This window comes from Nanorana parkeri, unplaced genomic scaffold, assembly GCF_000935625.1.
Source record: "Nanorana parkeri isolate BGI_ZX_2015 unplaced genomic scaffold, ASM93562v1 scaffold921, whole genome shotgun sequence".
NCBI lineage: Eukaryota > Metazoa > Chordata > Amphibia > Anura > Dicroglossidae > Nanorana > Nanorana parkeri.
Window position 1 is genome coordinate 512,039 of NW_017307189.1, and position 10,596 is coordinate 522,634.

The following is a 10,596-nucleotide window of genomic DNA, read 5'->3' on the forward strand; positions in this document are numbered from 1 at the left end:
AGACAGTGCCTTGCATCTTGACTGCCGTTTCAAAATCAAGTGTGTATAGTCTCTGCGTTATCACAGCTCCTCCACCCTTTATAAATCTGCTCTTTGCTTTATAAGCGATCAGGTATTTAAGATCAGATGACCAGAATCTTTTTCTTGCCAGACCAATATTTTCACCTTTCACCTGCACAATAAAATACACATTATGGATCAGAAAACTCACTCGAGCTGTTGATCAATTTAAAAAAAACTTCACTGAAATAGATTTTAGTATTACACAATATAGTCTCTTTCATAAAATGGGACTGTACCGACTTGAAAAAGGACACATTTTCTAGGCACAAAATTGTGTACGCTTGCACAGCAAGACTAACCAAGATCCCAGGAACCCAGACAGGTGGCTCATCAGCCGGAACTTTCATTGAAATATATTCCTCAATAGCCACAAAGGATATACAAGGGTGAATCAAAAATTAAAGGCAATTTATAAATGACGTGGTAACCGGAACAGAGTGAAGCTTGCACATTGCAGCATATTTACATAGCCTGTTTGATAGTTTGACATTGCGCAGTACAGCGATCAGACTTTAGAGGAGTGATAGTCACATGGACAGAAGCATGGACACTCCATTGCAAGATTGCACCATTGAAGAACAACCTGCCGTAGTGCGCTTTCTTTGGGCAGAAGGAGTGAAACCAGAGGAAATTCACCATAGAATGTTGGCTCAGTATGGTCATAGCAACACAAATCAACGAAAGATTTATGAGGGTAGAAAGGTCTAAAGCGGGAAGAACAAGTGTAATCGACAAAGCTTGTTGTGGTCACCCATAAACATCACGCACACAAGACCACAACGACAGAGCGAATGCCTTGATTAGAGAAGACCAATGGATAACAGTGTCTCAATTGGTTGCACATTTGGATATCAGCTATGGATCCGCATTTGCCAAAGTGCATGATGACTTGGTATACAGGAAAGCCTGCGCACGATGGGTTCCCATACAGCTTACTGCTCTGCACATGTTGCAACCCAGTCCTTGAGATGGTATATAGAAGATTGGAGTATTTTGGAGAGAATTGTCATTGGTGACAAGACATGGATGCACCACTAGGGCCCGGAGAGCAAAACGAAGGATAATCTCAGTAGGTCACCGGCACACACAAAGAAAAGTTCCGATATCAATATCTCGTTGATATGTTTATTGAAGAATTTCACATCATGTCATCAGAAGCTTCTGAGAATACCCTGAGTTTTGCATCGCGCAATCCGTGCGATCACCATGAGCACCGCCAATATTGTAAGGTTGTAGACTGTAAGGAGTGCAGGTGGTTCTTGGAAACAAGCAAAAGGAAGGAGGCGCTCTACTGTCGCAGGTTCAGCTCAGATGATGAAGTAAAGGAAGTGGTGCACACCCAGCTTCAGCAGCAGCCGTAAAGCTTCTTCTCTGTAGGATTACAGAAGCTAATTGAACGATACAAGTGCATCATCTTGCATGGGGACTATGTGGAAAAGTGATATGTTCAAGTACTCACAGTTACTTCTATTAAAGCCGTTAAATGTATTTCACCTTTACTTTTTGATTCTCTCTCATAAATCTACTCTTGAGTATGAAATGCCATTGTAAAAGCAGATATTAGCTTGCAAATGTAGCAGTAGCATCACTGTGCTCCACATAGCCCATACAGAGAGCAGAGCTGTGGGAGGGGATGGGCAGGACCCACCCACTACAGACTGCCTGTAGAAAACAGGGGCGGATACAAGACCAGTCACCCTGCATAAGGAGAGAGAACAACAGTGACAGATCTTTATTACAAGAAGCTCCTGCACAAAGGCAAAGTTTCATACTGGATTACTGCACAGATCTGGAAAAATACACAAAGCATACCAAGATTTAAAAGAAGAAGAAAACACATGGCTCTTGTATTAAGACATTTGCTTATGCCAGAGTTCAGCTTTAAGAATGGCATGGTAACGTCCGTTATATGCACATTTCTACACTATATCAAAATCTGTTAATGTTCTTTAAGCTATTGACATGCTCAGAGCAACTACAGTTCCTTTTTAAAGCTGTACTACCAGGTCAAGATCTCCCCCTATTAATGTCTTGTCACCCCCAGCACCCTTCAGCCCTTACAAAAATATGGGTATACATGTATTTTTTGCAGTTGTGACCAGGTGACATTACAGGTCCTCTTTATCCTCTTCTTCCTCCAGTAGTAAATGCTGCAGAGGGTTACACCACGTAGTGACACCACTCTCTCTGACATTCGCCTGTGAATATATGGGGAGGGCTGGCCCTAATGCCGTGGGCTCATAGGGCTTGAATGACACTCAACATTATCAATCGTGAAGAGGGGCATCACTGGACTGGGTGAGTCTGCAGGGAAGAGTGTTGAAGATAGGGTAAGTATACTGGCCAAGCTGTTAAGCTACTGTTGACCCATGTCATTTTTTATTCTTTGTTCAAGCTGACCTTTAAAGCAGAACTAATCTTAACTTTTTTTTTGTTAACTGCACACTATTGTCCACGCATGCAGATGCCACAACTGGTTGCTGGGATCTGGGCATCCCCATAATGAGACAGCCTGAGGCGGCATCTCATTGTGCACAGCCAACTAACAGCAAACCCCACAAACACCCAGTCCCCCACTGACAGCTTGGCTGCCCACTGCCTCCCACCCAGCTGACACCTTGGCTTAACCCACCGCTCCCCCCTTCTCCTGGCTGCCTATAAGGTAGGGATGGCACTGACTGGGATGATGTAATTCTGTATTCCATGGGAGTTATGTCATCAATGGCTGATCAATGGCTGAAGGAAGAAGATTCTGGATGCAGAAGACCAGGAGAAAATGGTAGGGACAGTGAAGTGGTGAGGGGGAGTGTGGACCTTACATCACTGAAGAAGGAAATACAAGGAGGCAAGTCTCACTTTTACTTTATGGCAACTGCTCCAGGCACACCATATGGATTAAGTTCCAATTGATCCACTTTTTATATTGGTCTAGCAGATCCTATTACATACTGCATGTATCCGATTTGATTTTAGTGATCCTCTCCTTAATGCTCTCTATAAACAAACATTGCCCCCTGCCTATTTACTTGTTTGGCCACTGAACTACAAAATGAGAGTTAGAGCCCTTCAGCGAAAGAGAGAGAGAGTTCAAAATTTGGTGTTGAGGTGTATAAAATACACAGCTTATGCCTATTCAAAACCATGATGGAATTATCATGAAGTATGATAGCACACAGTAGTATGTCCGCTTGACTATTAAATCATAGGATGTCAGCTCTTCTATAGTAAGGATGCAGAACATGGAGAGTGTACTGATTTCTTTACACACACATACTATACAATACAACCTATTATTGTTGTGTTAGAAGAGCATATAGCAGCATGGTGGAAGTACTATTTCTACCTTTAGTAGAGCACTGATGTTCTCCTTGCATGGAATGCATCGGTGTGCACACCTGGGATATTTCCTAGTTATGTCTGCAAAGGGGCATCTGGGTATATCAAAATATCGTGGCTTGGTTGGTGCATAAAAGTGCTCAGCAACATACAAAAGAGGATGATAACACTGGTCTACAAGGAGAAAGCCTCGGAAATTAAAATAGCTGAATCTTACCAGAATTGGGTCACTAATAAAGTAAAATTAAGACCTGAGTATTAATTGGCTCCAAGATACAGCTTCAGGTCAAAATTGCATCAAAATAATTCAAAATTACAAGGGGGATGTGCAATTATGCTCCATAACTGTCTGCAAAATGTGATATATCAATTTATCTTTTTATTGATACCAATAACATAAATTTCCATTCTTTTTTTGGTTTTTCATGTAACATTTTCATTTTCATCAGCTGCATCCTGCTCATCGTCTTTATTAGGGATGCACCGATACCGATACTAGTATCGATATCGGTGCTGATACCGAGTATTTGCGCGAGTACTCGTACTCTCCCAAATGCTCCGATGCCTAGCCCGATACTTCCTGTATCAGGAAGCTGGGCAGCGCGTCATTACACGCTGCCCAGTTTCCTGATTGGCCGGGAAGCGGCTCTATGCTCTCTCGTCACTTGTGATGAGATTGGCCAGCTCCCGACCAATCAGGACCAATCAGGAAGCCGTGCGCCGTGTAATGACGCAGCGCCCGGCATTCTGATTGGCCGGGAAGCCGGTTTCATGCTCCCTCATCATCTCATGACGAGGGAGCATGGAGCTGGCCTCTCGGCCAATCAGAAAGCAGGGCGCCGCGTCATTACACGGCGCCCAGCTTCCATGATTGGCCAGCAAGACGGTTCCAGCTGGGTACCGGAGGAAGGCCGTCCTGGCTGGAGACGCCCCGGGGGTGACAGACTGGACATGATGAGGTGAGAGGGGACAGACTTTCTTATTAATCGGGAAGCCGGGTGGCGAGTCTTTACACGCTGCCTGGCTTCCCGGCTAATCAGGAAGCCAGGTGGCGAGTCATTACATGCCAAATGGCTTCCTGAATGGGACTTCCGGTACTCGGTAATTGGTATCGGCGAGTACGGAAAAAAAATTATCGGTATTTGTACTCGGTACAAAAATACCGGTATTGGCGCAACCCTAGTCTTTATCATCATCTGAGTCTAGAGAGTAGGATTCTGGTGGATCTGGAGTAGGTAAGTCCTCATCATGGGGTACAGGATACAGTGCGGATGGAATGTTTGGATATTCCACGGTCCACTTCTTCTTTCTTGAGATCCTTTTTGCAATTGGGGGAACCATGCAAAAATAGCAATCGCTACTATGATTGATGGGTTCCCTCCACACCATTGGGACTGCGGACTGCGAAAGGCATGACCTTTTTCTTCTTGTTTAGCCAATGACACAGATAAGTTGCACATGTAATGCAACAATAATTGCATTACATAGATGAGGATAGGCTAATAGATGTCCTTCATGCCATGTCTCATCCCGTCCCCGAGCTGTCATGTGAGGCCTTTTTCCTGCTCAGCTTGGAGGACAAAATGAAAAAGGTGCCTAGTAGCCGACAGACAGAACTACGTGATGATCTAACCAAATACATTGACTCCTTCATTCCCCCTGATGGATCCTCAGAACAAGCTACTGCCCCTCTACCAGCCCCATCAACTCCACATCCACCTCAACATGCCACACCCATACACACACACCATTCACAAGCCTACCCACAAGCACCCATGCAGTATCAACAGCACCCAGAAACATGGCATCCACGCCCACATTCTCCATATGTATATCCCTCCACCAGCCTGGCACATAGCACCACCTCCACCAGCCAAATGCCAGTTAGCTTTTCCACACGTGGAATGAGGGAGGAAATGCAAGTAGACAAGCCTGGCCTTCCGCTCCCCCATTATCACAATTTGTAATTAGTACTTGCGTAGTTCTATCTGTGACTCTAGGCACCTTTTTCACTTTTTTCCTCCAAATCAGGTGTGTTTGACCAAGTTGAGGAGGAAAAATGCCTTGTCCTTTGGCTGCTGTTTTGTATGCCGTTGTTTACTGCACTTGTGTTCTAAGTTATCTAAATTATAATATTTTATTACTATCTAACTCTGAGTTTGTGTGTCTGTTTTTTTACAGCTTTATAAGGTTTTAGGTTTTTGTAAGGAGTTAAATATCAATGGTTGTGGTACACCATATGTAGGAGGATCACACATGCCATACCTCAGAGTGTAGTCTATATCATACAAGATATATTTCCACTTTAAGGCAATGAAGTACAGTTTGTATACATGACATACAGTTTGTATACATGACATAACTCATTTGATGCTTCTTGGTTAATATTTTTGAATGCTCTTGAATTTCTCACATACATGGGTCACAGATGCATAGGAAATGGAGCTCCATCTAGTAACTATAATGTAGTATTACAGAACAATACATTCTAACTGTAACAAAAATATTAAGAATTTTTCCCAAAAAGAATGTTGACAGATATTCATGGGGCAAAGGGACCTGCAAATTATTTATAAATAGAACCCTTAAAGTGTATGTGAAGCCAAAAACGTATTTTCTAGTTTTGAAAGAGTAGGAAAGAAATGTAACTTCTGTTGGGCGCTTTCTGCTATGTGGGGCTTTGTTAGAGAGAGTTACACTCACTTCCTGTCCTGCTGAACATGGTTTCACTAGACAGGAAGTCAAAGAAAATCTGCAACAATGACACAAACAGAAATTTAAATCTGACAGGGGCTTTAGCATTTTCCTTCTTTTCTAAAGAAAAGCATTTTTAATTCTGTCTGTGTTGCTGTTGAAACGTACACCTCACTTCCTGCCTGGTAAAATGATGTTAGAAGGCTAGGAAGTGGGGGTGAATCTCTGTGACAAGGGTTCTACTTCTTCCCCAGGCTATCCAAAACACTAGAAAAAAAATGTTTCCGCATAACATACACTTTAAGTAAGCCACATAGATACATAAACAAATACAACCAGGTGCCTTACAGGAGGGATACACGCCTCTGATCCCTAGGATTGCCACCCGTCTGGGTTTCAACCGGACAGTCTGGTTTTGGAGTCCTTTGTCCGGGTGTCCAGCCAGCGTGCACCCGGACACAAGACACTCAGTGCCGACACCGAGACTTTATATTTTATGACAGATAAGGTCCCCGGCAAGCGTGATCTCGGGCAGCCACATCTGCCTGAAACAGGATCTTCCTCCGAGGAGAAAGAAGATCCGGTTTAAGGCAGATGCAGCTGCCAGAGATAGCGATTGCCGGGGACCTCGGCAGCCACGCCTGTCATTGCCTTCTCCTCCGGTTTCCTGAATGAAAACAAACACAAAAGGAGTTATTTATTTTAATTTATTTTAGCACAGTGTCACTTGGGGAAGCTTTGGTTAATCCAATTATCCAATCAAGTCCAAGCAAAATTTTGGTTTAATTTAACCACTTAAGTCTCCATTTTAAACAACACTGGGAATTAGTAGCTCCGGTGGGTCCCTGTGGGGGTTCAGGCTAGACCTGCCAGCTGTCATTGACAGCCAGCATCCACCTTAAGCCCAGGTGTTAAAAGGATCAGCTCCTGGGCTTCCTAAGATTTTAGTGCAGGTCACTGCATAGGAGCATGCTGTAAAAGTGAATGTAAAGTCTATGCATCCACAAAGATCTGCAGAATGCACCCACCTTGCTATTGCCACTGTTGTTTCTTGAGACAACCCCCGGAATTAGGCAGAGTAGGTATCTGCACTGTGCCCCTCTATGGAGTATGCCTACTCTGCCTAATTGTAAATCTGGCCCTGAATAAATGTAATCCCATTTGCCGCCAAATTAAAGCCCTATCTATCTTTAAAAAGTCAATGTATAATATGTTAGGATAGGCTACAAAACCTATAATGTGCGGAACCGACATATCGCCAAAACAATAACAAAAAAAATCACCCTGGGGCTTAAGGGGATTTTGGGAGAAAAAGGCCTGGCGACTCAAGTGGTTAAATTATCCTTAAATAATTGTACAAGAAAAAAATAATGTACGTAATTCATAGTTAACACAAGTTCACCTCATTCACCAAAAATGTGCACTTCTCCTTTAGAAAATCAATCTAATAGTCTGCATTAGTGGTCATCTGGGTCTCCCAGTCTCATTTTCATGTGGCAGGTGCAGAACACACTGGGCTATTAGTTGCAGAGGAAAGCATTTTTTATATGCAAAAGGAACAGTAAGCTAGTAAATGACCAATGGACCATGGAAAGATAAACTGTGTAACTGAAAAGGACCCTTTCTACTAGTGATGCACCGATACCAACACCAATATCAGTATTGGTGCCGATACTGAGCATTTGCACGAGTCCTCATAATTGTGCAAATGCTCCGATACCATAAACTGATACCGGCGCTTTCATTTATGCAAATGAAGAGGCTGCCTTAGGTCCAGTACTTGCTGGGGACCTGGCAGCAGCCTTCTTGGGAACAATGACGCGTTGTTTACATCTGTTTACAGCGCTTACGCCAGCCTGCACATTTCCCCCCTGATAAAGCCCCTTGCACATCTCCCCCCTCCTGAGACCCTCTGCCAGAGACATCAGCCTTGCACCCTGGAGCAGGGCAGCAGCACAGAGTGCTTTATGTACAGGTATCGTACAGCAAAAGTGCACCTGCAATCCACAGCTACTTTCGAAATATTGTAACAAATTATGATAATCTGTGCTTAGGAAAAATATATAAAACAATATTATTATTATAATTAGGTAAAAGCTGCTATACCAAGTAGAGGTGCACTGAAATATAAATTTAAAAACCAAAACAAACCGAAATAAAAAAATTGTCAGGCCGAAACCGAAAATGTTTTTATTTAAATTATTTCAATTTTTTTTATATTTATGTATTAATTTTGTATTAAATCTTTTTATTTTTTTATTTTACTTTTAGGTCCTTGGGGGAAATATTAGGGGTCTAAATAGACCCCTGGCATTTCCGTTTCAAATAGAAAAAGCGATTGAGGACACAAAGTCCTCTATCTCTTTTTCTGTATCCCCTGTTCATTTATAACATGGAGGACATACTGTGTTTACTATAGCTACAACTATGAATGAACAGGAGTTGATGTAGATCACTTCCTATTCATTCATAATTGAGGATATAGTCAACATACCATGTCCTCAATTTTTTACAAACACTCAGCGATCACTGAATGTTTGCGATCACTCTCCTCTCTGACACGCTGTCACAGGAGGCTGGGCGGTGCGGGAGGAGAGTTCAGCCTCCTGTGACAGCGCGGGCTGTCTCCGCCCCACTCCGCTCTGGCGGACTGTGATAGGAGGCTGAGCGGTGTGGGAGGAGATACACCGGTCGCTCACAGCGCTCTCCTCCCGCAGCGCTCGACCGGCTGTCACTTTCTCTCCTCCCCGCTGGGGCACAGAGCAGCGCCCAGCGTGGAGGAAAGAAAGGAGATGCGCCAATGTATTGGCAGGAAAATGGCACTTTCGGCATTTAGCCAAAACTGCCATTTTCGGCCAATATGTTTCGGCGGCCGATATATCGGTGCATCCCTACCAAAAACCACCCAGGCTTTTAAATATCTTTTAAAAGTTTGCACAGCACTAGAAACATACATTACATCCTTAAATTCATAAATTGGTTGTGATAAATACATATAAAAACAACAGTGAAAATTAATAACAATGATGATAGTAAATATAAAATATATAAAAATAGTGGACTGATGATGGCAAAGTCAAGTAGGACAGTCCAATCTGAAACCAGTAGATAATAAATGGATAAAAATTGTCCCAAGGGAATTAAAGGTTTTCCACATCCAATTCTGTGCAACTAAACCAATGCACCAATCCGTGTTCCAGAATAATGTGATAGTCTCCTCGTGAAAAGACACCCCCAATGGATGTACACTCACCCCAAGTACTGACTGTGACGGCAGGTCTCACTGACTATACTTCATCTACAACTACCTGTATATATTCAAGGGATCTTAATTGAGCTAATTGGACACCGCCACTAGGTGTCCTCATAGATCAAATCAAGTGGGAGAAGTTTGTCAATTGCTTTAGGCTATGTAGAATACATAAAGTTTAAATAAAATGCAAAAAAATATATAATAAAATGATAATTTAACAAAAAAAATATATCAGATATTAATGTCATCCACATAAATAAATTCCTAAAATTATTATTTAAAAAACAATTCAGATCAAACTCAATGTTAAGACCTTTTGGAACCATAGTATCCAATAGGAAAATCCATTTTTACTCATTTTGTGATACCTTCCTGGTGAGGTTAGAACCTCTCCAGTGATTCTCCATTCTGTTTATGCCTAATATTCTTAGTCCTCTCGGGTCACGTTTATGAAAATGTCTAGACAAACTATGTTTAGTAAAACCCTTTTTGATATTATTCACATGTTCTTTTAACCTCTTCCTAACAGAAAAAAGAAGAGAAAGCCCTCAAGCCTTTGAAATGTTAGTGGAATCAAAAAAGAAAAAGAAGCGCCACGACCTAGCGCAGATAAAAGGGGGGGAAGCGTTTAGGGTGAAGAGTATGTGGGATGATATACCATATCACATCTCGCATACTCTTTACCCCAAACGCTCCACCCCTCATCTTTTTTCTTTCTGTTTTCTTCTAGCATAAACGTCGGACACCTCAGTCCGCACATGCCAGGAGCAGCCCACCTGCGCCCAAACTACCCCCACCCCTTTGGAGAGCGCTTACCTGTTGGACTTGCCCTTCACAACTTTCACTTGAAATGTTAGTACCTGTGCAAAGGTTAAATCTGTCTATAAACTACAGTTGTCTCCAGTAACAGAACTGTAAGTGTGACATGGCCCTAAAGATGGCAGATCCCCTAGCTGCCTACAAGGCCTAGAGGACATGGCAATCTTCAAACTATTTATAGAATTTATAACAGTATATGAGCATAATCTGATTACCCTCTGGGCAAATTATCACCCTTTAGGCCATGCTCCAAAGTAAACTTAAATAAGAGGGATTGGGATCAGGACAGAGAAGTTGGGCAGCACACTGATCAAGTGAAAATAATGTTATCTTATTGCATGAGCGCACAGTGGGTATAATTTAATTTTTAGGGTTACAGGTTAGGATGTGTATTCAGAACACCTGGGCTAGAGGATAATGTTGCTTTTAGG